The sequence below is a fragment of the Canis lupus genome, chromosome 38 (genome assembly GCF_048164855.1).
Source record: "Canis lupus baileyi chromosome 38, mCanLup2.hap1, whole genome shotgun sequence".
Lineage (NCBI taxonomy): Eukaryota > Metazoa > Chordata > Mammalia > Carnivora > Canidae > Canis > Canis lupus.
The window spans coordinates 9,263,089-9,289,002 of NC_132875.1; the positions used below are offsets into that span (position 1 = coordinate 9,263,089).

Here is a 25,914-nt window from a genome sequence, read left to right on the forward strand (position 1 = left end):
AGGAGACAGGAGAGCAGAGTTAAATGTCAAGTGATTTTGTTATCTTATGCTTTCAACCTGGCATTCACATTTTTCCTGTTCTTATCCTGCTTCCTCCCATCTCGGTAATTCCATTTTGTCAATTAAGCAGCATTTAAGGCGAATTGGCATGACACAGTGGTACAATCAACGCGAGTGAAGACGAGGAGGAAAGGCTTCACAGAAGATCTGGCATTTGGAATTGGCCTTGGAGTAGGTCAGTGGGTGGAGAGAGGTGGAAAGGACAACCCAGCCTGAAGGCTTGGACGTCCTTCTTTAGGCAGCTGGCCCCAGAGCTTTGGTGGGGAGCGGGGTGCAGATGGGGGAAAAGCCAGGACTACCTATTCACAGGGAACGGTTTCATCCAGAGGCTTCCCCACCCTGCTCTGGTGCTTTGTTGGTCAGTGTTGGAGCATCAGCTGTCTCCTGTCCTGCCCGGAATCCTGAGCGCCCCCAGCTGTGGCTGAGCACTTGCTGTGCATGTCCCTGGGGTGGGGGGAGTGTCCTCACTCCTCCAGATTCCTGGGCAGTTTCTCCCAGTCCCCTGATCAGCCTTCCTGGGTGCGTTTCTGCCTCGACCCTGCTGCCATGCGTAACGCTGCCTCCAGCTCATCCTGGGTCTCCCCAGTCACTGGGCTGCACTAAAGTCCACTTCAAGGACTCCATGTCAGTCCCTGCTTCTCCAGTCTTGTCCCCGACTCTCAGGTTCGGCTTGATCATCTCACATCTGGTGGGAGCCTGCCCACCAGCCACCTCCAAGGTCCCTGTCAACTGTCCTGGAAGGACCGAGTTGGCCTGTCACTGGGGCCTCCCACCTGCACGCCCCAGCCTTATCTTCCCCAGCAGATGAGAAGCACATAGAAACCCAAAGAAGTTAGAACAGCAGAGGATGTAAAATAGAGTGGTGCGTGAGTTGGGGGTGAAATCATACCTGGTCCTTGTGTGCTCCAAAGTCATTTTTACTTTTTCCAGTTTGCAATTACACCCACCACGTTACTTCCTTTCTGCTTTCTCTCTGTCTCTGTCTGTCTGTCTGTCTCTCTCTCTGGCCAGTTTCCTCCTTTTCTGTTAGTATGCCCCGTGCCCGGGAGGTGATTTCCTGTGGATGACAGGCCGCAGCCCTACATGCCCGGTGTCCTGATTCAGGAGCCCACTCGGAAACGGGCCTACCCTGTGCCCAGAAGCAGAGCCACGATCTTTCCCATCTTTTTTTGTAAAGCAAAAGCGGGGGAGGCCTCTGTTGGCTCATAGTATCACCGCATGACCACCAACGTGGCCTCGCGGTGACAGTGAGCTCCAACATAGAGCAAAACCATCTGGCACGCCGCACTGGTTCTTTTAGGCTTGCGGGTGCAAGAGGGCAACTGGCACGGGGTTTATACCTGGGGGCTGGTGGTGTTTTGCTTGCAACCTGGGCAGTGGGGAGCATTCTCAGAGTGGCCGCGTGGACGCGGGCTTGCAGTGGGAGTGGTAATAACCAGGCCTGGCACCTGCTCAGAAAGCTGGGACCTAAAGAAAGTCATGCTGAGCGCGGTGAGTTTGTGGCTGTCACCTGACGTTCAGAGGTATTTGGAGTGTCACTTCTGGAAGGAGTGATGCTTGGTGCTTGCTTTATAGCTAGACTTGCAAAGCAGGGTACGGCCTGAGTGGGGAGACGTGATTTGGCCCATTGTACCACTAAACCTGTGCTACAGAAAAGAGCTTTATGGGGAGATTTTGTTACACAAAGTAACGTATCCTGTGAAGTATAGCCTGAAGTTTGAGCATCGTGGCTTCCAGGTTGGCCTGCTGGTAAATCCTGGCTCTACCACTGATGAGCTGCTTGACCTTAGGAAGACTACATGCTGTGAATAAAATAAGTTCTCGAGGCCTGTGTTGCCATCTGTAAAACTGGGGAATATCCTAATTCCTGGCTCTCGAGATTGCTGTGAGGGGGACAGGAGACTGCCCGTCGGAGGCTCAGCACAGGGCCTGGAGCTGAACATGCTCAAGGAATGCTAGATCTTTAAAATGCCCACTTTATTTGTGTGTGTGTGTGTGTGTGTGTGTGTGTGAGTGTGAGATTTTATTTATTTATTCATGAGCGACACAGAGAGAAAGAGAGGCAGAGACACAGGCAGAGGGAGAAGCAGGTTCCATGCAGGGAGCCCGATGAAGGACTCGATCCCAGGACCTGAGGATCGTGACTCAAGCCAAAGGCAGATGCTCAACCACTGAGCCACCCGGGTGCCCTAAAATGCCCACTTTCATAGGTAAGGTTTCGAGTGGCTTTATTCTTATTTTAACTCACTACTCACAATGGAAATGCCAAAAATGTATAGTGTAGACCAACCTGAGTGTCCGTAGCCAGGTAGATTTGAAAGTCCTTGAGGGAGGAGGCCACATCGCCCGACATCGCCGGAGAATAACACAGACCTGAGGACATGACCAAAAATCCCAGACATCTTATTCCCAGGAAAATAAAATAGATTCAGTGCTGAAGGGCTTCATTATCAACACCAGGGCTCAATCCCAAAGGACCCTAACAGTATCCTACTGCTGCAGGATCACTGGGTCCAGGGTTCAAAGGTCAGAGGCAGTGAGGGCTTCAGGTGAATCTGTGTGAACATCCATTTCTGTCCCTGACCTCCAGCCGGAGACCACCAGGGACACGTCTGTGGCTGAACATGGGGGGTGTATGCTCGATGCAGAGGGGACACTGTACACCCCGGGGACCGTGCAGTGCTTCAAAGGGGGTGTTCACTGGGACCTAGTACAGCCTTTGGGCTGGTTAGGTGATTGGGGGAAGACTCAAGGAAATGGGGCTTTGTCCTGAATGGGGTGCTGCCAATATTACCCCAATGGTAATAATTCCATGACTGGGTCTTTTTTTTTTTTTAAAGATTTTACTTATTTATTCATGAGAGACAGAGAGAGAGAGGCAGAGACACAGGCAGAGGGAGAAGCAGGCTCCACGCAGGGAGCCCAATGCAGGACTCGATCGTGGGACTCCAGGATCGTGCCCTGGGCCAAAGGCAGGTGCCAAACCGCTGCGCCACCCAGGGATCCCCGATATAGTATTATTAATGACACTCACTGTGTTGTGCACTGGATCCTGAGGGCTCATTTATTTTATAGCTGGACAATTTTTACCCTTTGACTCCTTTTCCCTATTTCATCCATCCCCAAACCTCTGCCTCTGGCGGCCACCAATCTGTTCTCTGTATGACTGGGTATCTCAATAAATCCTATCTATTAGGTAGAAAGGATAAATCAAGGGTCACACGTTAATTGTTTTTTTTTTAAAAAAAAGCAGCAGTCACTCATAGTGTGCAGGACGAGGGGGTGTGCTTAGCAGAGTGTGTTTTTGTTTTGATCTGCACTTAGACAAGAGCACAGAGTGGCCTCTTGTCTGTTTTCTTTTTTCTTTTCTTTTCTTTTCTTTCTTTCTTTCTTTCTTTCTTTCTTTCTTTCTTTCTTTCTTTCTTTCTTTCTTTCTTTCTTTCTTTTCTTTCTTCTTTCTTTCTTCTTTTCTTTCTTTCTCATTGAAGTATAGTTGACACACAATGTTATATTTGTATAGTTCTCCACAGGAGAACACCCTGGCTCAGCTGTGAGTTCCAAGGCAGTCCTAGCAACACCAGTGCTGGGCTCTAAGTATCAGTTTCCAGATGTCAAGAGGTCTTTGTCTCTTTCTCATATTTTCCATACTTAATATATTTGTGCGTTTTCTTAAAAAAATATTTATTTATTCATGAGAGATGCAGAGAGAAAGGCAGAGACACAGGCAGAGGGAGAAGCAGGCTCCCTGTGGGGAGCCCCATGTGGGACTCGATCCGAGGACCCTGGGATCTCACCCTGAGCCGAAGGCAGATGCTCAACCACTGAACCACCCGGGTGCCCCTATTTGTGTGTTTTAATGAAGAAGGCTGTGAGCATTTAAGTCTTGATTAAGAGGCTACCTAAAAGCTGTTTGACCCTGAGCAGTTCCTTCATCTCTTGGAACATCAGTATCCCTCACACCTTCTACCTGAGGTAGGATACCTACTGCTGGGGTGTTGTGAAAATTAAGTGAAATCATGCAAGTTCCTGGCAGAGTCAGTGATGTTAAAATGTTAGCTATTTTTGGGTGAGTCCCTCTGTATACTGCCTCCATGACTGGCTCAATTTAGAACATGAGTCAAATGCACTCTCATTTTGCCTTATTTTATTTCATTGTGTCATGGGACTATTAAAAAAATCTTTTAAAAATATCTTTAAATATGATTTTTTAATCATAATAATTAATCATTAATTAATAATATCTTTTAATACCATAACTTTAAATGCCATGATTAGAAGACCTGCAGATGCCTTAGTTGTTTGTAGGTGTTCATAGAAAATATTCTCATGTCACCGCAGTCACCACCACTGTCACCACCACCACTGTGACGGTGTCAAATAAGAAGGATTAAAGAGTCTGGCGAATGTGTGTGTGGTATTGCAACTTGTGAGTGGCCAGACTATTATCCAGACACCCAGGTATCTGTCAACTGTCAATAAATGTTTGCTGAATGAATGAATGAATAAGTGAATGAATGAATGAATGAATGAGTATAAATGGTGAAATGTAGATCACCTCTCACCTCGCAGTCTATCAAGCAGGTATTTTCGGTCTTTGACACCAACATTCAAATGAGACTCCATTGTACAGATTACAATTCACGCTCAAGACTTCCATGCAAAGAATGCACTGGCAAGATATCTGTGGTTTCCAAGAGTCAACAGGGTTTGGGGGAGCAGATCTCCTATCTCCTCTGGACAACGCCTGGGCTTGGGCTGCCACACCCGCATCCACTGCAGGTCATAACAGCTGAAACAGAGGTTCTGAGGCCCATTGCTCATTTGATAAGATAGTGTCCTTTGCTACTTTGGGTTTTTTTTTTTAAGATTTTATTTATTTATTCATAAGAGACACAAAGAGAGAGGCTGAGACACAGGCAGAGGGAGAAGCAGGCTCCATGCAGGGAGCCTGATGTGGGACTCGATCCCAGGTCTCCACGATCATGACCTGAGCTGAAGGCAGATGCTTAACCACTGAGCCACCCAGGTGCCACTACTTTGGGACTCTTGATGTCTCTTGTTCTTCCTTCTTCCTCACTTCCCTTTTTTTTTTTTTTTTTTTTTTAGGGGGTAATACAGGATTTATGGAATTTTTCTAATTATAATGGAGATCACATCTACATACTATTTAGCTACTCTGCATGGGTACATTAATCCTAATGCATTTAGATTTATGATGAATAGGCTTAATCATACAACCACACACATACACACACTAATTGGTTTAAAACAGTGGTGCATGCATTATACTCCTCCTAGAAAGCTAGTTTTGATGAAAAAAAAAAAACATTAGTTTCAAAAATCAGTCTGATTTTGAAAATGAACCAAGATACCTACTGTCTGATTCTAGAATCTATTTTAGCCATTTTGGACAGTTGCTATCTTATCAGACCACAGTATGTGTTTTTCAAAAAGAAACCGATGAAGGGCACCATCTGGTGTTTACTTTGACCACAGCCAGCTTCTTTCCCCTCCCCCCAAAAAACTTTGGCCAAGAGTTCTCCATTGTGAAGACTGAATTTATTCTTTCTGCTTTAGAACATTTTCAAAAATTATTAGATGGTAATAAAGCAAAAAAAAGTACAGATACATATAAAGGATTTGAGATCATTTTAAATCTCCAAGGAAAACGTTCTTAACAAAATAAGTCTTCACACTATATGTTTTGTTCTTCAACTTGCTTTTTTCGGTTAGCAATATATTCTCACTGTCTTTCCAAGTCAGGACATAAAAATCTACTCTGTTTTTATTAACAGCTACATAGCATTCCATCATGACTGTAAAATCTGTACTCCTATTAAGAAATTTTGCTTCCTTTAGAAAATCATGTGGACTTTAAGTTCCACTGGCATTACTCTACTATTTTATGGGTATTACATGTGTGTGTAAATTTAGAATTAATGTCATTAAAATGTTTCTACTTTTTGCACCCCCTCATAATATTTAATAATGAGTATATGGTATTTAATAATATCAGAGAAAAGTTATTTAAGATAGTACATGTTTCACAAATATTTTGCTCAGTTCTGAATTCCAGTAATACTTACTGTTCCTACTACCCCACCTAAGATTTGATTACGTGTCTCATCTCTTCAAATAAATAGTATGTTCCTTGAGAACATGGATTGTATCTTAATAATAACAACACTGGCTCAACACTTCTACATGCCAGATACTTGACTTGTACTTGATTGATCTCGTGCAATCTTCGCAAAACTGCAAAATCAGTTCACTCCTTTAGTAGCAAGGAGAATAAGGCTCAAGAGAGTTAAAATGATTCACTCAATTCAGCTGTGGTGAGAGTGGATTTTAAGCCACTTTGGCTCCAGTGCCTGGCCCTTTTCATTGCCCTGAACTATTCCCTACTTCAGAATCCGTGCAAGGATAGACACACAATATGTGTGTAATTACAACTCGTTGGCTTAAATATGGTGCAAGTCAATACTTCTTCTAGAGACACACCCCCGCCAGCATGCCCAAGCCAGTCTCCTCAAAGGCCAAGTCTATACAACATGATCTGACCACTAATAATTCCTTTCTTTACAGCATTAGCGATTGAATTCTCTTCAGCCTGTTGGACCTGAGATATCACAACATGGAAGGAAAAGAGGCAGCTGGGGAAAAGGTATAGTGGTCTTCGGAAACAAAAACGTTTGCTATAAGACAGAGGGTAAAGCTCAGTGGATCAGACTACTAGATCATGACTACTATGAAGCCCTGGTTATTGATACTGAGATGTGGGGGTGACTCTTCATTAATCTCTTATCTAATAGTTGTTCATTAGAATTCAGAACTGTTTTGTCACAAAAGAGGGCTTGCATTAGGAACTGCCGGGTGCTGGGAAAGCAAAATCTCTGGATTTTTAAAATGTTTTTGATGTGCTATTCCTTAGGAAAATAACCACACCTCATGGTGATCTTATCCAGGCCCCGGGAAGCAAGTCATGTCTTGCAGTTTAGTTGTGATTCATTCTTCCTTCCTTCTTTCCCTTCTGTCTCTCTCTCTTTCTTTCTCTTCCTCTAGTGCTCTTTTTATGAGCATCTCTAAGTATGTTAGATATACACTTTATTGAAGTTTTCATTTCATTAAATCCTAACATAAGGAGTTTTACTTCTGCGTGCCTTCTCAATGTCTGGGGAGAATCTGGATGCTAGAACGTGCAAAGTTTATGTCAACTCCAGTGGAGATAATTTGGGAAAAGGGGGAGCTAGGTATTAGAAAGAGAAAAAAGAAACAGTTGACAGAGCAGAATTAGAGCTGCTTGCAAGGATGTCTTAGGAAAGAAAAGCAAAGGAGGAAAATTAACTGTGGCCTTGAAACTGTACATCCCTGGTGTGTCTGACAGGGGCCAGGGCTGAGGAATAAACGACCAGGGGAAGGGCTGAGAAAACGAACAGTTTCTAGCAAGCAAGTGATGATATGATGAAATCATAATATGGCACCTTAATACTTGTTTACAGCATATAAATAAACATTAGTATTATCTATATTTGGTATTTTCTTCATAGGTGTATTTTGGTGTATATAAATATTTATTAGAGGTTTCCCCCTTTGGCCTCATTTCAACTTATATATTTTTTAAAGATTTATTTATTTATTTTAGAAGGGAGGTGGAGAGAGAGATAGAGAGAGAAATGGAGCAAACACACAGAGGGAAAGGGCAGAGGAAGAGGGAGAGAGAGTCTTAAGCAGACTCCACATTGAGCACAGAGCCCGACCTGGGGCTTGATCTTATGACCCTGACATCGGGACATGGAACCCAAAACCATTAAGTCAGACACTTAATTGACTGGGCCACCCAGAGGCCCCTCATTTCAACTTGCATGAATAAGGGCTTAAGTTTTTTCAATGGAGAATTCTTCTGAGAGCTTTTAGAAACCCAGCCCCAATATTTGAGGAGAATATGCTGTTTTATGAATGGTTCATAACATCAAAATAATAACAATGCAAAAGATAGTCATGGATTTGAAAGAAAAAACACGATTCAGTATTGCCAGGTCAACTTCATTTACAAACATTTTGAAAAGGGCAGCCTTTACTTAAAAGGAAAAAGTAGTTTGGGCTGAGCGGAGACATTCATCATAATAATTTACCAAAATCTGTTTTTGAGCTTCCCTGATGCACATTCCCATTTTCCTTCCCTCTGGCCTGCCTCCACTGTAGAGGTTGGAAATGCTGAGGGCTTACCCACCCAGCCTCACTTGCCACTAGGGATGCCCATATGGCAGATTTGGCTGAGGACCAGTATAGGAAGTTCAGGGTGGGGGTGGGGAAAGTTCTGAGAAGGCTTTTGTTTTTCTTGACAAAAAAAAAAAAAAAAAAAAAAAAGAAGCTTTTACACTTCCCTTCCTCTCTTCTTTTTCTGAATACAGATTGGATGCAGTGAGCTGTGACAGTCTTGTCATGGTCAAGAAAAGTCAAGTTTCCCCACGTCATGCCTCCAACAGAAATAAAATCATACAGAAATTCAGGTCCTGATACCATTGTGCTACCAAACCAAAGGCAGTAGCTGCCAACCTCTAGGCTTTTTAGATGAGAAGAAAAAGCCCGTATTCTCTTAAACATATTGTTGGTAAGTTTTTTGTTACTTAAAGGGAAAAGCATTCCTAATGGATTCATAGTATCCTAATTTCTTTATGTCTTCATTGACCAACACTGGCCTGTTCATGGGATTTGTATCAATACTGAACAGTAATTATGAATAGTGAGCATTGTTTCAGTTTTGACCTGTATTCTCAAGTCATGTTTTCAAGAATCGCAGTATTTTCAATTAAAATTTCCCCGTGATAAGCTGTTCCATCTATCCAAAATTATCTTTAGTGTTTGATATTGGAAAAGATATTTCATGAAAGTCAGGGGGAAAACGTGTCTTTGTCAAGAGTTATCATAGCCTCATTTGTACTTGGAGCTGAACAATCTCAGTATAAATCCCATTTCATTCTGAAACGCTGATGCAAGGGGGCAGGCCCAAGTTCTATCCAGTTTATAGATGGAAAAATAGACTCAAATAGTAAAAGCTCTTATGTAAAATTTCACAGCAACTCAGACTTTGGGCAATAGTAGAACGTTTGCAATCTGTTAGGATTAAGCATTTCTTAATCTTTTAAGTTCTTAACAGGTCCTAGAAGTTCTAGACTTACTTTTCCTGGGTTTTTAAAATACCCTGGGATGTGGACAGGTAGGTTCTCACAGAAATGCACATATTTAATCTATTTAACATATCTTTTACCATATAGTCCTTCCTTCCTTCCTTCCTTCCTTCCTTCCTTCCTTCCTTCCTTCCTTCCTTCCCTCTCCTTCCTTCCTTCCCTCTCTCTCCTTCCTTCCATCTGTCTTCCTTCCTGTTCTTCTTTCTTTCTTGTTCTTTATAGATAGCAAACAGTGTGCGGTGGAGCCATATTCCTGAAGTAGGACTTAGGTATGGAAAATGATTTTAGGCAATACATGGACAAACATCTTTTATTTGAATATTTTGAATTTATTTTAAAGTTTATTGAAATATAACTATCACACCAAACTTGTAATTTCACAGTTGTGTTATGCAGTCTCTCCTTTCAATATATTTGCAAAAACCTGATTTAAAGAAAATTCTGAAATAATACTAGTGAACTTTGATTAAGGACTTACTATAGTGCTTTAATGTATATTTATTCATTTGATCCTCAAAACAGCCCTATGAGGTAGGTGCTATCACCCCCCATTTTAAGTACAAGGAAACATGTACTGGTCACATCTGTTGCCTAACATCACAAAGCTACTAAGATTGGAACTTAGGCACATTGACTTCAGGATTATGTTCTACCCATTAAACCATACTGCCTCTCAGGAAATAATAGAGTGCATGGTACAGGATTTTCAAAGAAATCGTGAAGATGATATTTGAGGTTTAGTGAAGATTGATACTGAGGTTTAGGAAGTAGTCATGTGATGGAAAGGGCATGGGCTTTGGAGTCAGGCAAATCTCAAATGCTGTATTGGTTATTGATCAGTTATGTGTTTCTGGACACATCACTAAACCTTTATTAAAATGATGGAGAGGGGGGATCCTTGGGTGGCTCAGTGGTTTAGCGCCTGCCTTCGGCCCAGGGCATGATCCTGGGGTCCCAGGATCGAGTCCCACGTCAGGCTCCCTGCACGGAGCCTGCTTCTCCTTCTGCCTGTGTCTCTGCCTCTCTCTCTCTCTCTCGAATAAAAAAATAAAGCCTTCAAAAAATAAAAAAATAAAATTATGGAGAAAATGTAAAGTGTTCCTCCTACAGTAAGTGTTAACACACATTAATTCCCTCTCCTCTCTGTGAATCTCAGTTCTCTCATTGGCAAAACATCACAATCAGTGAATATGGAGAATATTAGAAAAAGTAACAGCAGGGCGCCTAGGTGTCTCAGTTGAGTAAGTGTCTGCCTTCAGCTCAGGTCATGATCCCAGGGTCCTGGGATGGGGCCAGTATCGGGCTCCCTTCTCCCTGGGAAGCCTGCTTCTTCCTTTTCCTCTGCCTAGCACTCCCCCTGCTTGTGTTCTTTCTCTCTCAAACAAATAAGTAAAATCTTAAAAAAAAAAAAAAAGAAATAAAGGAAAGAAAGAGAGAGAGAGAGAAAGAAAGGAAGAAAGAAAGAAAAAATAAGAAAGAAAGAAAGAAAGAAGAAAGAAAGAAAGAAAGAAAGAAGAAAGAAAGAAAGAAAGAAAGAAAGAGAAAGAAAGAAAGAAAGAAAAAGAAAGAAAGTAAGAGAAAGAAAGAAAATAACAGCTATCAATGCATGGCAGGTGTCTGTAAAAGTACAGGTCTTCTATTGTTGGTGGCCATTCATAGTTGACACTGACATTTGTGATCCCAAGAAGGGAAAGGAAAGACCCTGCTCTCCTGCTCCCCCCAGCGACCAACACAGGATCAGCCTGGTGAATTTCACTGATGTCAAACTCCCCATGGGTCGCATGGAGTGCAGGGTGACCAGAGCCAGGAGGAGAGTGCATTCCTTGATTGGAGACAAGCTGATAGGAAAGGGGTTGTGTCTCCATCAGAAGAGAAGGGAGTGGGAGATGAAGACAATCTCTCAAGGTCCCTTCCAGTTCTGAGAGTCCATATGTGGGCAGGTTCACAAGTAGTTTGTTTGCTGTATGTTTCGTTAAGTGACGTTCCTGACCTGTAAGATGTAACTGTGGGCAGAGCCAGCTTTGGTTCAAAATGGGAAATGCCTATAGCAACAGTCTTGTGGTAAAATATTTCCAGATTTTACAGCTTTGAACCCATTATCCCATAAGGAATAATATAAATGGCTCCAGACTGTTTACCCAAGTGATTACAATGGCATTTGGCAAAGATAGGGCCATTTTATTCCTCACAAATGATTAAACTCCTGTGACTAATACAAGGACAATTGCATTTTAAGGAAAAAGATTGATTTGCTCAGCATTTAAAAAATAGATGGCCTGATTTTGTGGCTGAAAACAAAATTTCATGCATTTCAGTTGAAAGGGTTTTTAAAGCCCACCCCAGCCCCGTCCCTCATAAATGTGTGTGTGTGTGTGTGTGTGTGTGTGTGTTTTCATTTTCCTTTTCTTCTTTCATACTGTAGGAAAAAGCAGAGTCTGGGTCTGAAACTCTACATTCCAATCCCTGTTCTTCCATTTAAGACCTTGGGTAATTCACAAAACTGTCTGGATCTGAGTTTCTTATCAACAAAGTGAGGGTAACAATACCTGCCCTGTCTGCCTGATGGGATGAAGGTAGGTGTTATCATGTAAGATAATATTTGTGAAAGTGTTTTTGAAAACTATGAAATGCCACAAAATGCAAGGTATTCTGTTATTCCCTGTCTTGGAACTAGATGTCAAGCAATTTCCCCTTCCAAGTTACATGGAGCTTTCCTATTGCCTCCCTAAAGCTTAACTCCAAAGTTGTATAGGGGTAGGGAGACTGTGAAGCTCAGCCTTGTCCAGTTCAAGCCTTGACGGCTCCAGAAGCACAGTAGTTTGCTCATTTTTGTTTTATTTTGCAAACACAAAATGAAATCTCATCCATTGGGGGAAAGCTAGGGAAAATAGGGAAAAAATAAGTAATTTAAAATATTAACACTATTTTATTATGTTTTTCCTATGAAAGCAGGAAGGTTTTTTAAAAGATTTTATTTATTCATGAGAGACACAGAGAGAGAGGCAGAGACATAGGCAGAGGGAGAAGCAGGGCTCCCGGACTCCATCCCAGGACCCCAGGATCACACCCTGAGCCAAAGGCAGATGCTCAACCACTGAGCCACCCAGGCATCCCTGAAAACAGTAATTTTAAGGCCTGCCCCGTGGGCTCACCTAGATGTTAGGTGAGATACAAAGGAAGCTTTTGATGGACCTTTAGTTTAGTTTTTTTTTTTTTTTTTTAAATTTCATGTAATAGAGAGAGAGAGAGAGAGAGAGAGAGCGTGCACTCAGGAGAGAATATGAGCTGGGGTCGGGGGAGGAGCAGAAGGAGAGGGAGAAGCAGACTCCCTGCTAAGCAGAGAGCCCAACCACTGAGCTGGATCCCAGAACCCTGGGATCAAGACCTGACTGAGGGCAGATGCTTCATCGACTGAGCCACCCAGGTAGCCCTAATGGACCTTTAGTTTAATACATGAATGTGGGTGCGTGATGCTCCAAATGCATAAGGAAAAACTAGAAGAGGCACTCTTACCTGGGCTTTCACAGGCTTCTTAAGGAGTCTACAAATGTGTTGTCACAAGGTCCTTGAAATCAGATGTCAGGGCTTGTACGTATGTGCATGTGTGTAAACTTTCCATAGGGAGAATCCAGAGCTTTCATTCAGGCTTCAAATGGTCTCTGATATAAACAAATAAACAAACAAACAAATAAAACCAACCAACCAACCAACCAACCAACATACCTTATGAGCTGAGTCAGAGAACACAGCTAAGTCACAGAGAAATCAAAGTAAAGATTCGTAGCACACTGATCATTATGTGACGAGGTAAGAAAAGCCTTTCCAAGGGAGACAGAACGTAAAGACTGCTAACTCTGGGAAACGAACTAGGGGTGGTAGAAGGGGAGGAGGGCGGGGGGTGGGAGTGAATGGGTGACGGGCACTGGGGGTTATTCTGTATGTTAGTAAATTGAACACCAATAAAAAATAAATTAAAAAAAAAAGAACCAAAAAAAAAAAATTAAAAACAAACAAAAAACTAAAAAAAAAAAGAAAAATTAAAAAAAAAAAAAAAAAAAGAAAAGCCTTTCCAAAGAACTGATTGAGTCAGGCCCTATGGAAGACAGGTTTTTGCTGGGTCTGCTTCTATGGGTAGATAAGATTAACTGATTAGGTATAGGAAACCATTATGGTAAGAAATTCTAATATCTATACTTGGCTAGTTGCAAAAGCTTTAGAAAATTGCATTGGTCATAACTCCTAATTTAACTGTTGAATCTAGCAATCAGGCTTCAGTTTCAATACATTTTGAAACTTCTCTGAAGAAGATGCAAAGTTAAAACAAACTTTTATAATATGGGGGAAGCAAAAAAAAAAAAAAAAGGAGTAAATGTGGAGAAATAACATTAGTGGGATCTTTGACCAGGTGGTCCCCTTTCCTCCTTTTAGTCAGTTCATTGCGTAACTAGTTTTTCTTCTATCAATTCCATGTTCCCAACTGTTTCTTCAGCAAACATGTTTATTGAGTCCCTCTTCTGTAGAAGGTGCCATGCATAGAATTTAAAAGTTGTCTGTGATCAGGTATTTATTATCTGGCTGGAGAATTAGGAGGCAAAGGGAGTGGTGGAAAGAGCTCAGGAGGCCCTCCCACCATGTGGGGTTTGAATCCCACCTGTGAAACTTTGTTCTTGGGAGACACCGGGGACAAACTTAGCCTTAGACACCCCCCTACCCCCCAGCCCTGAACACAATGGGAATTTGGATTCTTCATTCAACTGTTGAAAATATTTTATCCCATTTTTGGCTAGCCTAATTGGCAGTTAGTCTAAGTCTATTGAGTCTGCAGATTCTAGAGTGGGAATGAATGCCTTGTTGTCAAATGAGTGGCACAAATGTTGCTGTCATTTTAGAGGCATTTGAAGCTATAATAATGACTGGAAGCCTCCAGAGGGGGGTGGCGTCAGCTGAGTGTTGAGTATAGGGCAGGACTGGCATGATAAGTAAGGTAATTTCATTTTCTAAAGTTGGATAGTATTATCATTTTTGAAGTGTGTGTAAAGTGAATGCTCCACGGCTCATGTAAAGGTGGTCACTAGCTTAGCTCAAGTCAAATGATTACACATTCTAAATTGGTATTAATTAATTGAGGATGTGTTTTCCCCCTTTCTCTTAAGAAAGACATTAACATAATGAAAATATTGCCAAGAGTGAATTATGCATGCAAGAGATCAAGTCATTACTGTGTTTTAAGACAACTTTGTGGGGCTAACAATTTGTTGATAACAGTAAAACTGAAGAGAATGTTATAGTTTACAAAGTACTCTTGAATAAAGTGTAAAATATTGGCATAAAGTATGTATGCAACAAGGCAAAGCATGACCTATATTACAGGGTCAGATGTTACTATTCATCTCTTTGTAGATAGGAAAAAAGTTACAGAGAAATTCAATGACCTGCCTGTGGGTTATTGATGAGTTAGATTCTTTCCTCAGTTTCCACGATATTGTGCTTTGTGGCTCCAATCTCTCTGGTTACTTGTCCTCTGTCTCCTTCACTTCATTTCCTTTTCAACTCCTTCCCTATCCTCCGCCTTCCTTCCTTCTTCTTTTTGTTTTAGTTTAATTAATATTTTTAAAAGTTTGGGTTTTTTTTAGTAATCCCTACACCCAGCATGGGGCTCAAACTCATCACCCCAAGATCACGAGTCGCATGCTCTTCTGACTGAGCCAGCCAGGCATCCCCCTTCCTTCTTTTTTTTTTTTTTTTAATTTTTATTTATTTATGATAGTCACAGAGAGAGAGAGAGAGGCAGAGACACAGGCAGAGGGAGAAGCAGGCTCCATGCACCGGGAGCCCGATGTGGGATTCGATCCCGGGTCTCCAGGATCGCGCCCTGGGCCAAAGGCAGGCGCCAAACCGCTGTGCCACCCAGGGATCCCCCCCTTCCTTCTTTTAATCTACGCTTTCACTTGATTGTGTGGTGGTTTTCACTCCATGAATGACTCCAAATCTCATCTCCACACACGTCACTATTTTCGTAAGCTCTCGAGCTCTGTTCTTAACTGCCTGCTGGACAACTTCCACCTGGAGATCCTAGCAGCACTTCCAACTCAACACGTTAAACACAAACCCATTATCCTTTATGTCAAATCATCTCTTCTTCCTGACCCCCTTAACTTTCTTAGTAACATCACCACCTCCAAATCATCTAGGCACCAAAATAACACAAGCTCTCCTGTCATGCTTTACTTATGTTATTTCCAAAATCTTAACAGAACTTGAGAAGCAGGGTGATTTATTTTACTAGTCCTCATTTTCTGTATTCCTACCTGCAGACTGGTATCACACAGACCTGGCTGCCAATAACAGCTCCTCAATAGATTAGCTGTGGGGATCTTGAGAAGAGGACTTGATCTCCATTTTCCTAGTATATAAAATGAGAATAAGAATATCCATTTGCTTAGGAGGAAAAACATCTTGAGGTAAGAAAGAAGTAAAGAGCCAAGGGAATTGGTAGTAGGGGGAAAGTAAGAGGAGAGTGTCCCCTTATGTTGTCTCTATCTCACTCAGAAGTGGTGTGCTTTTGGGAAGGAAAGCTATGAGGTGAGGCCAGAGGAAGGTAGTGAGAATATACACAGCTGCTCTGCAGGATGGAAGACTGGGGATGACCCCAAGGGAAGGCTCAATGAGGTCAAAGAGGAGGACCAGAGTGCACAGGGAATGACAGATGAATTTCGAAGAGTGGGAAATTGAAGCCTGAGATTGCAGAAGTAGAAGAGTTCTGGGTGAAAAGTTGGTCCCAAGAGTGGGTGGCTGCTGTGGAATCAAGGAATCAAGGAATCAAGGATTCAGAACATGGCCTGTCAGGTGGGGGCATGTAACGTGTGTAGAAGTAGTGTGTGCAAATCCTTTCCCCTACCGTTTGGCTGGCTAGCAAGCAGATGCAATGGAACAGAGCAAGGGAGTAAAGAAATGTGGCCATTTTATCATTGACAAACACCAGCTATTCTTCTAATTATGTGTGCTAAAAGCATCTTTCCCCACTAGGGGCTTACCTTTACACTCTCACTGATGTTTTCTGCTAAAAAGATCTTCTTAATTTTAATGTTATTCAATTTATCAGTTTCCCCCTCCCCTTTTATACAGTTGTTATTTAAGTCATCTTTTCCCACGTCTAGATCACAAAGTCTCTCCTATGGTATTTTTTAAAAAAGATTTTATTAAAAAAATAAAAAATAAAAATAAAAATAAAAAGATTTTATATTTATTCATGAGAGACAGAAAGAGAGGCAGAGAGACAGGCAGAGGAAGAAGCAGGCTCCCTGCAGGGAGCCCGATGTGGGACTCGATCCCAGGACCCCGGGGTCATGACCTGAGCCGAAGGCAGATGCTCAACTCTGTGCCACCCAGGTGCCCACTCCTGTGGTATTTTCAAAAGACTGTTTTACAATTCACATGTCGGTATACAGTTCTCCCGGAATTAATGTATGGATATGGTGTGAGGCTGGGGTTAAGTTTCACTTATTTTCTAATATGGCTAACGAATTGATTCTTTAAAAAAAAAAAAGATTCTATTTATTTATTAGAGAGAGCTCAAGCAGGGCAAGGGGCAGAAGGAGGAGAGGGAGAAGCAGGCTCCCCACTGAGCAGAGAGCCTGACATGGGGCTTGATCCCAGGACCCCAGGATCATGACCTGAGCCGAAGGAACATACTTAACCAACTGAGCCACCCAGGTACCCTTTTTTTTTTTTTTTTTTTTTTTTTTTTTTTTTTTTTTTTTTTTTTTTATTTTTTATTTTTTTATTGGTGTTCAATTTACTAACATACAGAATAACACCCAGTGCCCGTCACCCATTCACTCCCACCCCCCGCCCTCCTCCCCTTCTACCACCCCTAGTTCGTTTCCCAGAGTTAGCAGTCTTTACGTTCTGTCTCCCTTTCTGATATTTCCCACACATTTCTTCCCCCTTCCCTTCTTTTCCCTTTCACTATTATTTATATTCCCCAAATGAATGAGAACATATAATGTTTGTCCTTCTCTGACTGACTTACTTCACTCAGCATAATACCCTCCAGTTCCATCCACGTTGAAGCAAATGGTCACCCAGGTACCCTTAACCATTTATTGGAAATCAGTCCATTGCTCTGCCCTGGTCACCTTTGTTATAGATAAGTGTTCTTGTACACGTGGATCTGTTTCATTGTTCTGTCCTTTCACATTGGTCTATTCATTTATCCTTGCAGTGTGTACCACACTGTTTTAATTGCTAAAGTCTTATAAAAAGTCTTTATATCAGATATAGGATTCTAGGTCAGTGGTCATTTTCTTTAAAAATTTAAATATATGGGCAGCCCAGGTGGCTCAGCGGTTTAGTGCCATCTTCCGTCCAGGTCATGATCCTGGAGACCCGGGATCGAATCCCACGTTGGGCTCCCTGCATGGAGCCTGCTTCTCCCTCTGCCTGTGTCTCTGCCTCTCTCTCTCTCTGTATGTCTCTCATGAATAAATAAAACCTTTAAAAAAAAGAATTTAAATATATTATTCCTTTATCTTCTGGTTTTTGCTGTTTCATCTATTGTTCTACTTTTCTGAAGATAATCTTTCTTTCCTTTTCCTCTCATCTTAAAAAATTCCTCTTGTGCTATTCTTGTCTGTTAATCAAGTATAAAACGTATTGGTATAGGTTTTTTTTAAACCTCTTTCTCTTATCCAGAAGAAAGAGGATCTTTGTTTCTCTCTTCAGTCCCTTGAGCATTAACCAATCAGTCTTTTGCTTGTAGAGAGCACTTAATGGTACGACTCAAAAGAATTATCCTCATCCTGGCTAAAAAGACTGCATTTGAGGGATTCTCAGAGACTTGGCTGAAAAAGCTCCAGCTGCCTGGGTAACTGAGAAGAGTAGAAGCAGAATCTCAGCTTTTCGATCACTTCCCAAGGCGGCTTTATTTTGTTCAGGAAGAGAGGGAATGCACTGTGATTCTTAAAGAAACTTGGTGCTTTTTCGCTTCATGATTACAGGTTTGCAAGACACCCATCCCTTTGCTGCATGTATTTCCTTACAGGACAAAGATGAGTAGATGCAGTGACTGTCTCACTGAGATGGTGGAGGATGTTCCAAATTGGGGCATCCAAGTGATACAGACACATGAAGTTGCCCAGGGAGCTTTTTATTGCCTCCTTATATATCCGTTCCTATTTCTTGGTTTACTCAGCAAGGGTGTGAGCTCGACTTTTTGGTGCAGAGAGCTACAGCTGTTATGATAGCCCTCTGACAACTTAATAAGGGTTGAATACACACTGAATGTCACTTTCATAGACTTTTAGATTGACTCCTGGGCAAGAAAGAAAAGGTTTAATTTGGGTTCATAAAATTGCTCCTGGATACTATAAAATTTTTTTTCACCACTGCTATAGGACCTGCTTGAATTCTAGTTTATTCCAGCAAATAAGAGATAATCACTACATATTTTTTGAATAGATTAATGAATGAATCTTCCATTCCCCCACAATATCTTCCCAATAAACTTTATGTTGGTATATTATTTGGCAGGGGGATATACTTTTCTATTTTGATCATTTACTGGCAGGTATCTCATAACCTGAAAAGCCCTTAACCCTAAACTGGATTTTTTTTCATAGCAGGTGAATAAGACACACACAAAATTACATTCTCTAACAAAACCACATTTGTTAATAAGATGTTAGGATCAAGCATCTTTGCTTTTCATCATAAATTGATAGTCATCCTATTTCCAATGCAGTTGCCAGTCACATAAGAAGCAAAAATACAAATGAGTTACTACTTAGTAGCTTTTCACAATAAGACTTAAACAGGTCAGTCAGTTGCAAAGGAAAAAGGAGAGATTTGAAACAAAAGTTGGGAGTTCTCAGTTGTTGCCTTCTGCCCCTGCAAGCTATTAAAGATGAACGATAACAAGAGTAGAGCTACGATGCTGAGCATCAGCAAAATTGGGAAAATAAAACAACCGCTTCGGGAAGATTAGATGCAAGTTCATGAAAAGCACATAATCATTTAAAAAAATAGCAAGCACACATTCCTTCCCCTTTGGCAGATGAAAACAACCAAGCTGTGGAGAGATGAAGTAATTTGCCTAAATTCTTCCAGCAAGTAACAAAGCTAAGATCTGAACCCAGGTGGTCTGGCTCCAGAGCCTTTGCTCTTGGCTGTGAGGCTACATTGCCTCTCAAAAGATGCCAGCAAGTATATCAAAGACTGTTTATCTTCAAATATTAGCTAAAGACCCAGCTCTCACAGTAACTCTTTGAAAAAGAAAATTAGTACACTATCATCATTGCAGAAAGAGTCTTTCTTATTATCTTTTCTTCTAGAGAGTGGAAAGGATTCAAGAGATAATGCCAATAAACTACTTTTAGCTTTCTATAGCTTAAACACAGAGATAATTATTATCAATGCATGTTAGCAGCTGTAGATGCACACAGAAAGGTGCATGTAATAAGTCCAATGAAAAACTGGTATCAGACACAGAGAAAATCAACCTCCTTCCCCCACCAAAAAGCCCCATACAAAAGGCACAAGGTTCATGGGCACATACCTTTTCCTACGTTATTGATTAGGCTACATAGTTTGATTTTTTTTCCTGTCAAAGATCAGCTCGAATAATGGCTATGAAAAATCACCAGATGCAAAAGAAAAACATTTCTGTTAGTTTTATTCCAAAAAGACTACAAAAAGTCTCCAAATGATAGACCTAAATCCTGATTTTTAGTTTTCTTGATGTTTCAGAACATAGACAATTTCCATTCAGCTTTAAGCTTTAATTAGTTCCTGGGCACATTCAATGTTTTTTTCCAACATTACATAATCGAATTCACTCATAAAATAATAAGGATGCAGATGCCATTAAAAATTACCCCCAAATAACAAACATTATACATAAGGCAGACATTTCCTTATATTAGAGTAAATGGATTTATTAGATGTGGTTATTGGTTACACAGTAAGAGAATTGATATCAATGTAAAATGTTATTTGGATACTTTTGATTTGCAAAGCGGCCAAGAATATTAACCAAACATTTTGATTCAATGGCTAAGGGAAAACAAATCACTGATAGTGGTAAAGGATTGTAGGAGAATTGTATTAGGCAAATGAGCTTTTGACTTCCAAATTTCATGCTGACAATAATCTTGTTACATTTCTTAAAACCTTTAGTTTATCCAGCGGTGCCTGGAACCTAAGGCAGGAAATTTTAAGAAGGCAATTTTCAATATAGATTTATAAACATGACACTCACTAATAAATTTTAAGCTTGAAATATTTTTAAAGTGAAACATTCATTTGATTGCCAAACTAACAAAGTACTTATTCAGGGATTTAATTTCCTCTTGTAGAATCAATAATACACTTGGCTTTAATAAGAAGATTACAGGTTAAATATTATTTAACTTGTGCATGTTTATTTATTTTCTCGATACCAATTTTTAGACCTTTGGCATGATAACTTGACATCAAACTAGCAGGAAGATGACATGACATTTGTGAGTTCAGTAGGTTTTTTCTGTGTGTATAAAATGGAATAGAAACAAACGGAAGGATATAAAATTCAGTATCTTCTTCCTAAACCTCCTAAAATCTTGTTTATTCTCTTGGGAATCTATCCCCTCCCATTTGAAATCTCATGTCATCTAGAAGAATTCACTGTGATATTCAAAGCTAAATATATTTAATCCTTAGACTCCCTTCTGCCTTAGTTCAGGAATGGTCAGTTGTACTAAGCTTGGTGAAACCAAGGTATCAACATTTTCTCTTCAGGGTAATTCTCTATTTCAGTGTTATTTATTCCTGAAGTATTAAATTTATATACATCACAAAATTGGATGTAACCCTTAAAAAATTTTTTTTAGCACATTCTTTCATTTAATGGTTTTGAGTCGAGTGAGTAATGGGGCTGGACTTGGTTTTATTCTGAAAATGCTCTCGTTGCAGTGAAATGACCTGCCCATGATCATGATTGAACAGCTCAATATTTTAAACTGTGAGCAACTCACCAGCTTACCTGGTTGGTTACAGTGCAATGAAATATCTATATATCTTGAATTTTTTCCCTTTGATTTTCTTTGAAAAAAGAATCTGAAGAGCTATTTGATAACATGATAAAGAAAATAATCTTTCTGATCTGATTATAGTTTTGTGACTGTTAATGAAAACATATTTGTAACATGAAACCTTAGTGTATTAATTAATCCACTCACAAAGAGTTAAAGCTTTTCAAATTGTAAAAAAAAAAGGACTCTTTATTTTTTTTTTTATTTTTTTTTTTTTTTAAAAAGGACTCTTTAATATCAAATGCTAACTTTTCAAGCCTTTAGTAAATAAAATATTTTTATTTTATTGATGGCACTTAGCACCTTGTAATTCCTTAAGCTACAGAGAAAATTTTCTGAAAAAAGAAATTGGCTTAGAAAAAATTTTGAAGAGCTTACTCTTTAATTGCTCACAGAAGGACTACAGAATTCTGAAGTCTCGCCTGGGATTAGGTCCTGTGTGTGAGCTAAGGTTGTGCTTTCTATTTTACAGGTTTGTCATGAGATTTATCTGAGCAAATTCAGGATTTCCAAGGTTGACTGTTTTAGTCTAATAGAGTTCATTTCTGTCCAAAATTGATAAGTTCATATTTATCAATGCAGAGTATAAAAACAAAAAAAGAAAACATTTGTATAAATCACTGATTAGCTTAATAATTTTTTGACATGGCTGAGTTTAATATGCAGCAATATAAAACCAGCGAAGTTTCTAGAATAAAGAAAACAGAAGAGGTGATTTCAAGATCAACATCAAAAGCATCCAAGATCTTCTCAAATTTTAGATTTAGTAATGCTTCTCTCCCACCTCTATTCAATTGTTTTCTAAGACATTATTTTTCCAGAGGTTGGCTAACCTGTAATTTTGAAAGTTTACTTCTTAGTGTATTACTTTTACTAATATTTGTTAAGTACTCGTTTTTACCTTCATCAGCTTGAAATATTTTCTGCATTTCACCCAGTTCATATTGTAAGAAATGTGTATATTATGCATACATTTTGTCTCTGATTTCCTTAAGACTAAAGGTATAATATAGACCTGTAAGTTAATTTCTCTCATTACAGAAGACACTGATCGTTCTTTCCTCTTTCCCTCTGAATTTATACCCATATTTTGCAATTTTCTGCTATTAAAGCTAATGTTACACACAAATCACATTGTGTCTAAAAGTTTAGTTTTGTAAGATTGTGAGTGATTGCTAGACTTCTCTCCTTCCTTGATTTATTGTCATTGATTATATTCCTGGTGGCAGGACCTGATTTTGCCCATTTCATTTAATTTGGGGAGAGTCTGAGTTTTCTGGCATTGATTTAAACACTTTCTTCTCTTCCAGAAAAAGGACTGCCCCTCATGTAAGCATCAAACCTTAAAATTAGCTGTTGGTTTCATAAGATCTGTATTTTATATGTTCTTGGTATATTTGCATATTTTTTTGCAGGACCAGGAACAATGAAAACAGGGAAGGTTGAGATATGAACACCATGTTCTTTCATCTCTAGACACTTTAGAAAGGAGAAAAATCCCCATAAATGCAATGAAGAGACTACTTGATATTTTAGTATGTAAATTTGTTGTAGTAGATTTAGTTAAAAACAAAATAAACACTCACTTTTGGTTTGGAGAAGAGAAACCATGTATCTAGAGTTAGAAGGGGAATCCTACTGAAGCTACAAAGATGTTTTGAGTAAATTCTTATCTGTTGCACATTATTTTGGCCTTGGTGGCCTGAGATACTCTTACCATTGCTTGAGAAAGTAGCCTATTGAGTACTTTAACTGAAAATAAGCATCTTAAATTTTTTTTTCATCTTTAAAATTTTAAGGGAGTTCGGATTCATATAAAATACTGCAACCCATCTTAAAAAATTATATTGTTTGCAAGTGATGGCTATGAAGGAAAAAACTGATAGTTTTATTGTTATTGTTATTACTATATACATTTATTCTGGCTTTGTTACTCACCCTGCGGCCCAGAGAAAGTTTCCATAGGTCCTCTTGAATTGGATGAGTTTTTACGAATCCTCTGTCCTTGGTTAAGTTCACAATCACAGCAAAAAAAGTCTGTAAATGCTGAGTATACCTGTTGAGAAAAATTCTGTGCTTTTCTCTGCAGGACTGCAACAGATTCTAGTGAGTTTTAGTAGTTATAAGCAGAAATTAATTCTGAACCTTCATCTCCGTCCTGGTAGCGCCCCCTATGTTCAGGCTCTGGAATATACAACAAATGCCTAAATCTGGTTGAGTGAGAAGCCAAAACCAGTGGCTTCAGTCTGGGACTGTTAGTGACAGAAATGGCTTTAACTTGCTGTGTCTCACTGGCTGCCCCGCTGCCCCCTGAAGACCCAGTGCCAGTAATCTCTTGTTTGTTTTCTTTCCAGCCTCCCTCCTGTTTTTTTTTTTGGAAGGCATTTCCAAATGTAAAGACTACTTTACACTGAAATATAACGTGCGGAGATTTATTATGCTGCTCCCTTGGGGAGATTTGCATTTTAATTGCAGGCAGTGCTGTAAAAAAGGGGGTTTGTGAAGTGTGGGATTTCAGGGATCGCTGAATGAGTACAGAAGGGCCAAGATTAGGATGAGGTGAGTGAGGCCAAATGAGTCAAGTAGAGGGTCCAATTCCATCTGTGTTTAAAATGTCAATAGGTTGCTCATCATGTTTTTTTTTTTTTTTTTTTTTTTTGCATTGATTTCTATTTCTTTTTGTATTGGAAATATGATTTATCTTGATTACTAAGTTTTTAGCTTTGGCTCTGCATGCCCCACCACCTGCCCCTGCCTGCCCCCAGTGTCCTACTTGCCTCACCCTTGCCCTGAACCATTCAGTAGGAGGTGGTCTTTGTTTTGAACTTGCCATTTCTAGAATTCTAGATATCACACTACCAAGTTGCCACCCACTCCACCTTCCCATTGAACTCGATGACCATGGTGAACAAGCAGTTTCCCTGTGTCTATCAGCAGCACAGTGTAAGCAAATGGAACCGAAAACTTGCCACCAATCCACTGATGTTGGAAGGGTTTAATGGGTTCATGCAACAAGGGCGGAAGAGGTCCTTGGGTTCAAAGGATCATAAAATAATAAAGTTGTATGACATTCTTTGTGCTACTCTAATAAAAAAATAAAGAACCTGCCGTATGCGATGTTATCTAAGGTCTTGGAATGATCTTTTGCTGTTGTGCAGCCAAGTTTTCAGTAGTCATTATTCTTAACATTTCAAGATGTAGTCAGATTGGAGAAGAGCATAATGTTTAATAATAGCTTCCTTGAGAGCACCATGGAGGGCTTCCTGGGGGTGCCCAAGCTCAGCACTCCCGTGTCTGAAATGTGGCCAGATTTCAGCCTTCAAAGGTCAGCATCTGAAACTTCTGGAATAGGGAAGAATAGTTGAGCCATGTTCCGCAGCCTGTAGGAACCAGAGGTGGTTCTATTTGAGTTGAATGCATAATGTGTTTTGGAGGAGTTAGTTTTTTCCATAGGTCAAAATTTCCTGGCTTTAACAAAATAAGGAAGCCAGAAAGCTTTTAACTGCAGCTGGGCAAGAAGACAGGGCTAGGGAGAGGCTGATTCTGATCAAAAGCAAGAGTTTAAATTCACGTAGGTCTTTGCTTTTACGCCTGAAAATAGATCTCCACCTAATTTAGACTTTCATTTCAGTATGACTGGGGCATCATCTTCATTGTGTTCATCAGGAACTAAAATCTCGAGGGTCAGGTTCTAATAAATTCATTTGAAATCTGCCTTGAACTCATTGTGGGAGAAATCTGGCTATAAATAATAAACCAGTCTCGTAGTTGACACAGGCTTCATTAAAACAATGTTGGCAACCAGGCGTGTTCCTGATTTTCTATTTCCACAGGAGTCAGAGAAAAGGAGTCGTGTAACATCATATTAGGGAATGACTTCCTGTTGTTTTTAGAAAAGCATTACAACATATTAGATACTAGATGATAATAGATATTGCTTTTCTTGATATCATTTCCATGGGAAACACTTGTGTGTTTCCAAGGGCTCTTTTGGGATACATACGGTTTAAATATGGGTTTAATTAATTTTTACTTTCTAAGCTTGAATAATCTATCTTGTAATTGGATAGGAACTCAGATAAAAAAAAAAAAACCTCTGTACTTTATTTAATAAGACTTTCAAATTAGTGTTTTAAAGTTGAGAAAACAATTTGGGTTAAAGGGTTATTAGCTGCCACACAAAGAATCTCATAAATAACCTTGTGCGATCGGAGTAGATCATTAAGATTGTGTCAGTTAAGCATCTCTATCAGGTACCTCCCCCTCGGAAAAGCAAAGTGAGACTCCTAGAGTTAACATGCATAATAAAGAACTTTCATGTGGTCAGTTGCAAGTGTCCAGAAAGTCACAAAAGTAATTCTACAAAAGTCCCCATTTGTCTTACTTTTCTATAATTAAACTTTCCTTTATTCAACACTGACCCTTACAATGAATAGATAATATGTATGAATTGAATTTATCTTCCTCAAGACATTTAAATGCTAATATCATAATAACAATGTTGTATTCCCTTTATTGCCTACCCCTCCTGACCTCCACCTCTTTTTTGGCTGATGTTCAAGTAAGCAGATTCTTGTGATTTAGCCTTGGAAACTGGC

At 40.0% G+C, this 25,914-nt stretch overlaps 1 long non-coding RNA gene across 3 annotated transcripts in view; it reads right to left on the reverse strand.

Moving 5' to 3' along the window:
* Nucleotides 1-23,446, reverse strand: part of LOC140627031 (uncharacterized) — a 33,462-nt gene extending 10,016 nt beyond the window's left edge. Inside the window, exons 1-4 of one of the 3 annotated variants that reach the window (XR_012025999.1) lie at nt 23,255-23,442; nt 12,762-12,907; nt 2,351-2,433; nt 11-1,117 (exon numbers count right to left, since the gene is read on the reverse strand). This is a non-coding gene — a long non-coding RNA (uncharacterized lncRNA). Of the gene's footprint in view, nt 1-10; nt 1,118-2,350; nt 2,434-12,761; nt 12,908-23,254 lie in introns of those variants that run through there. The other 2 variants (XR_012025997.1, XR_012025998.1) reach the window with 2 other exon arrangements.
* Nucleotides 23,447-25,914: the final 2,468 nt, after the last annotated feature.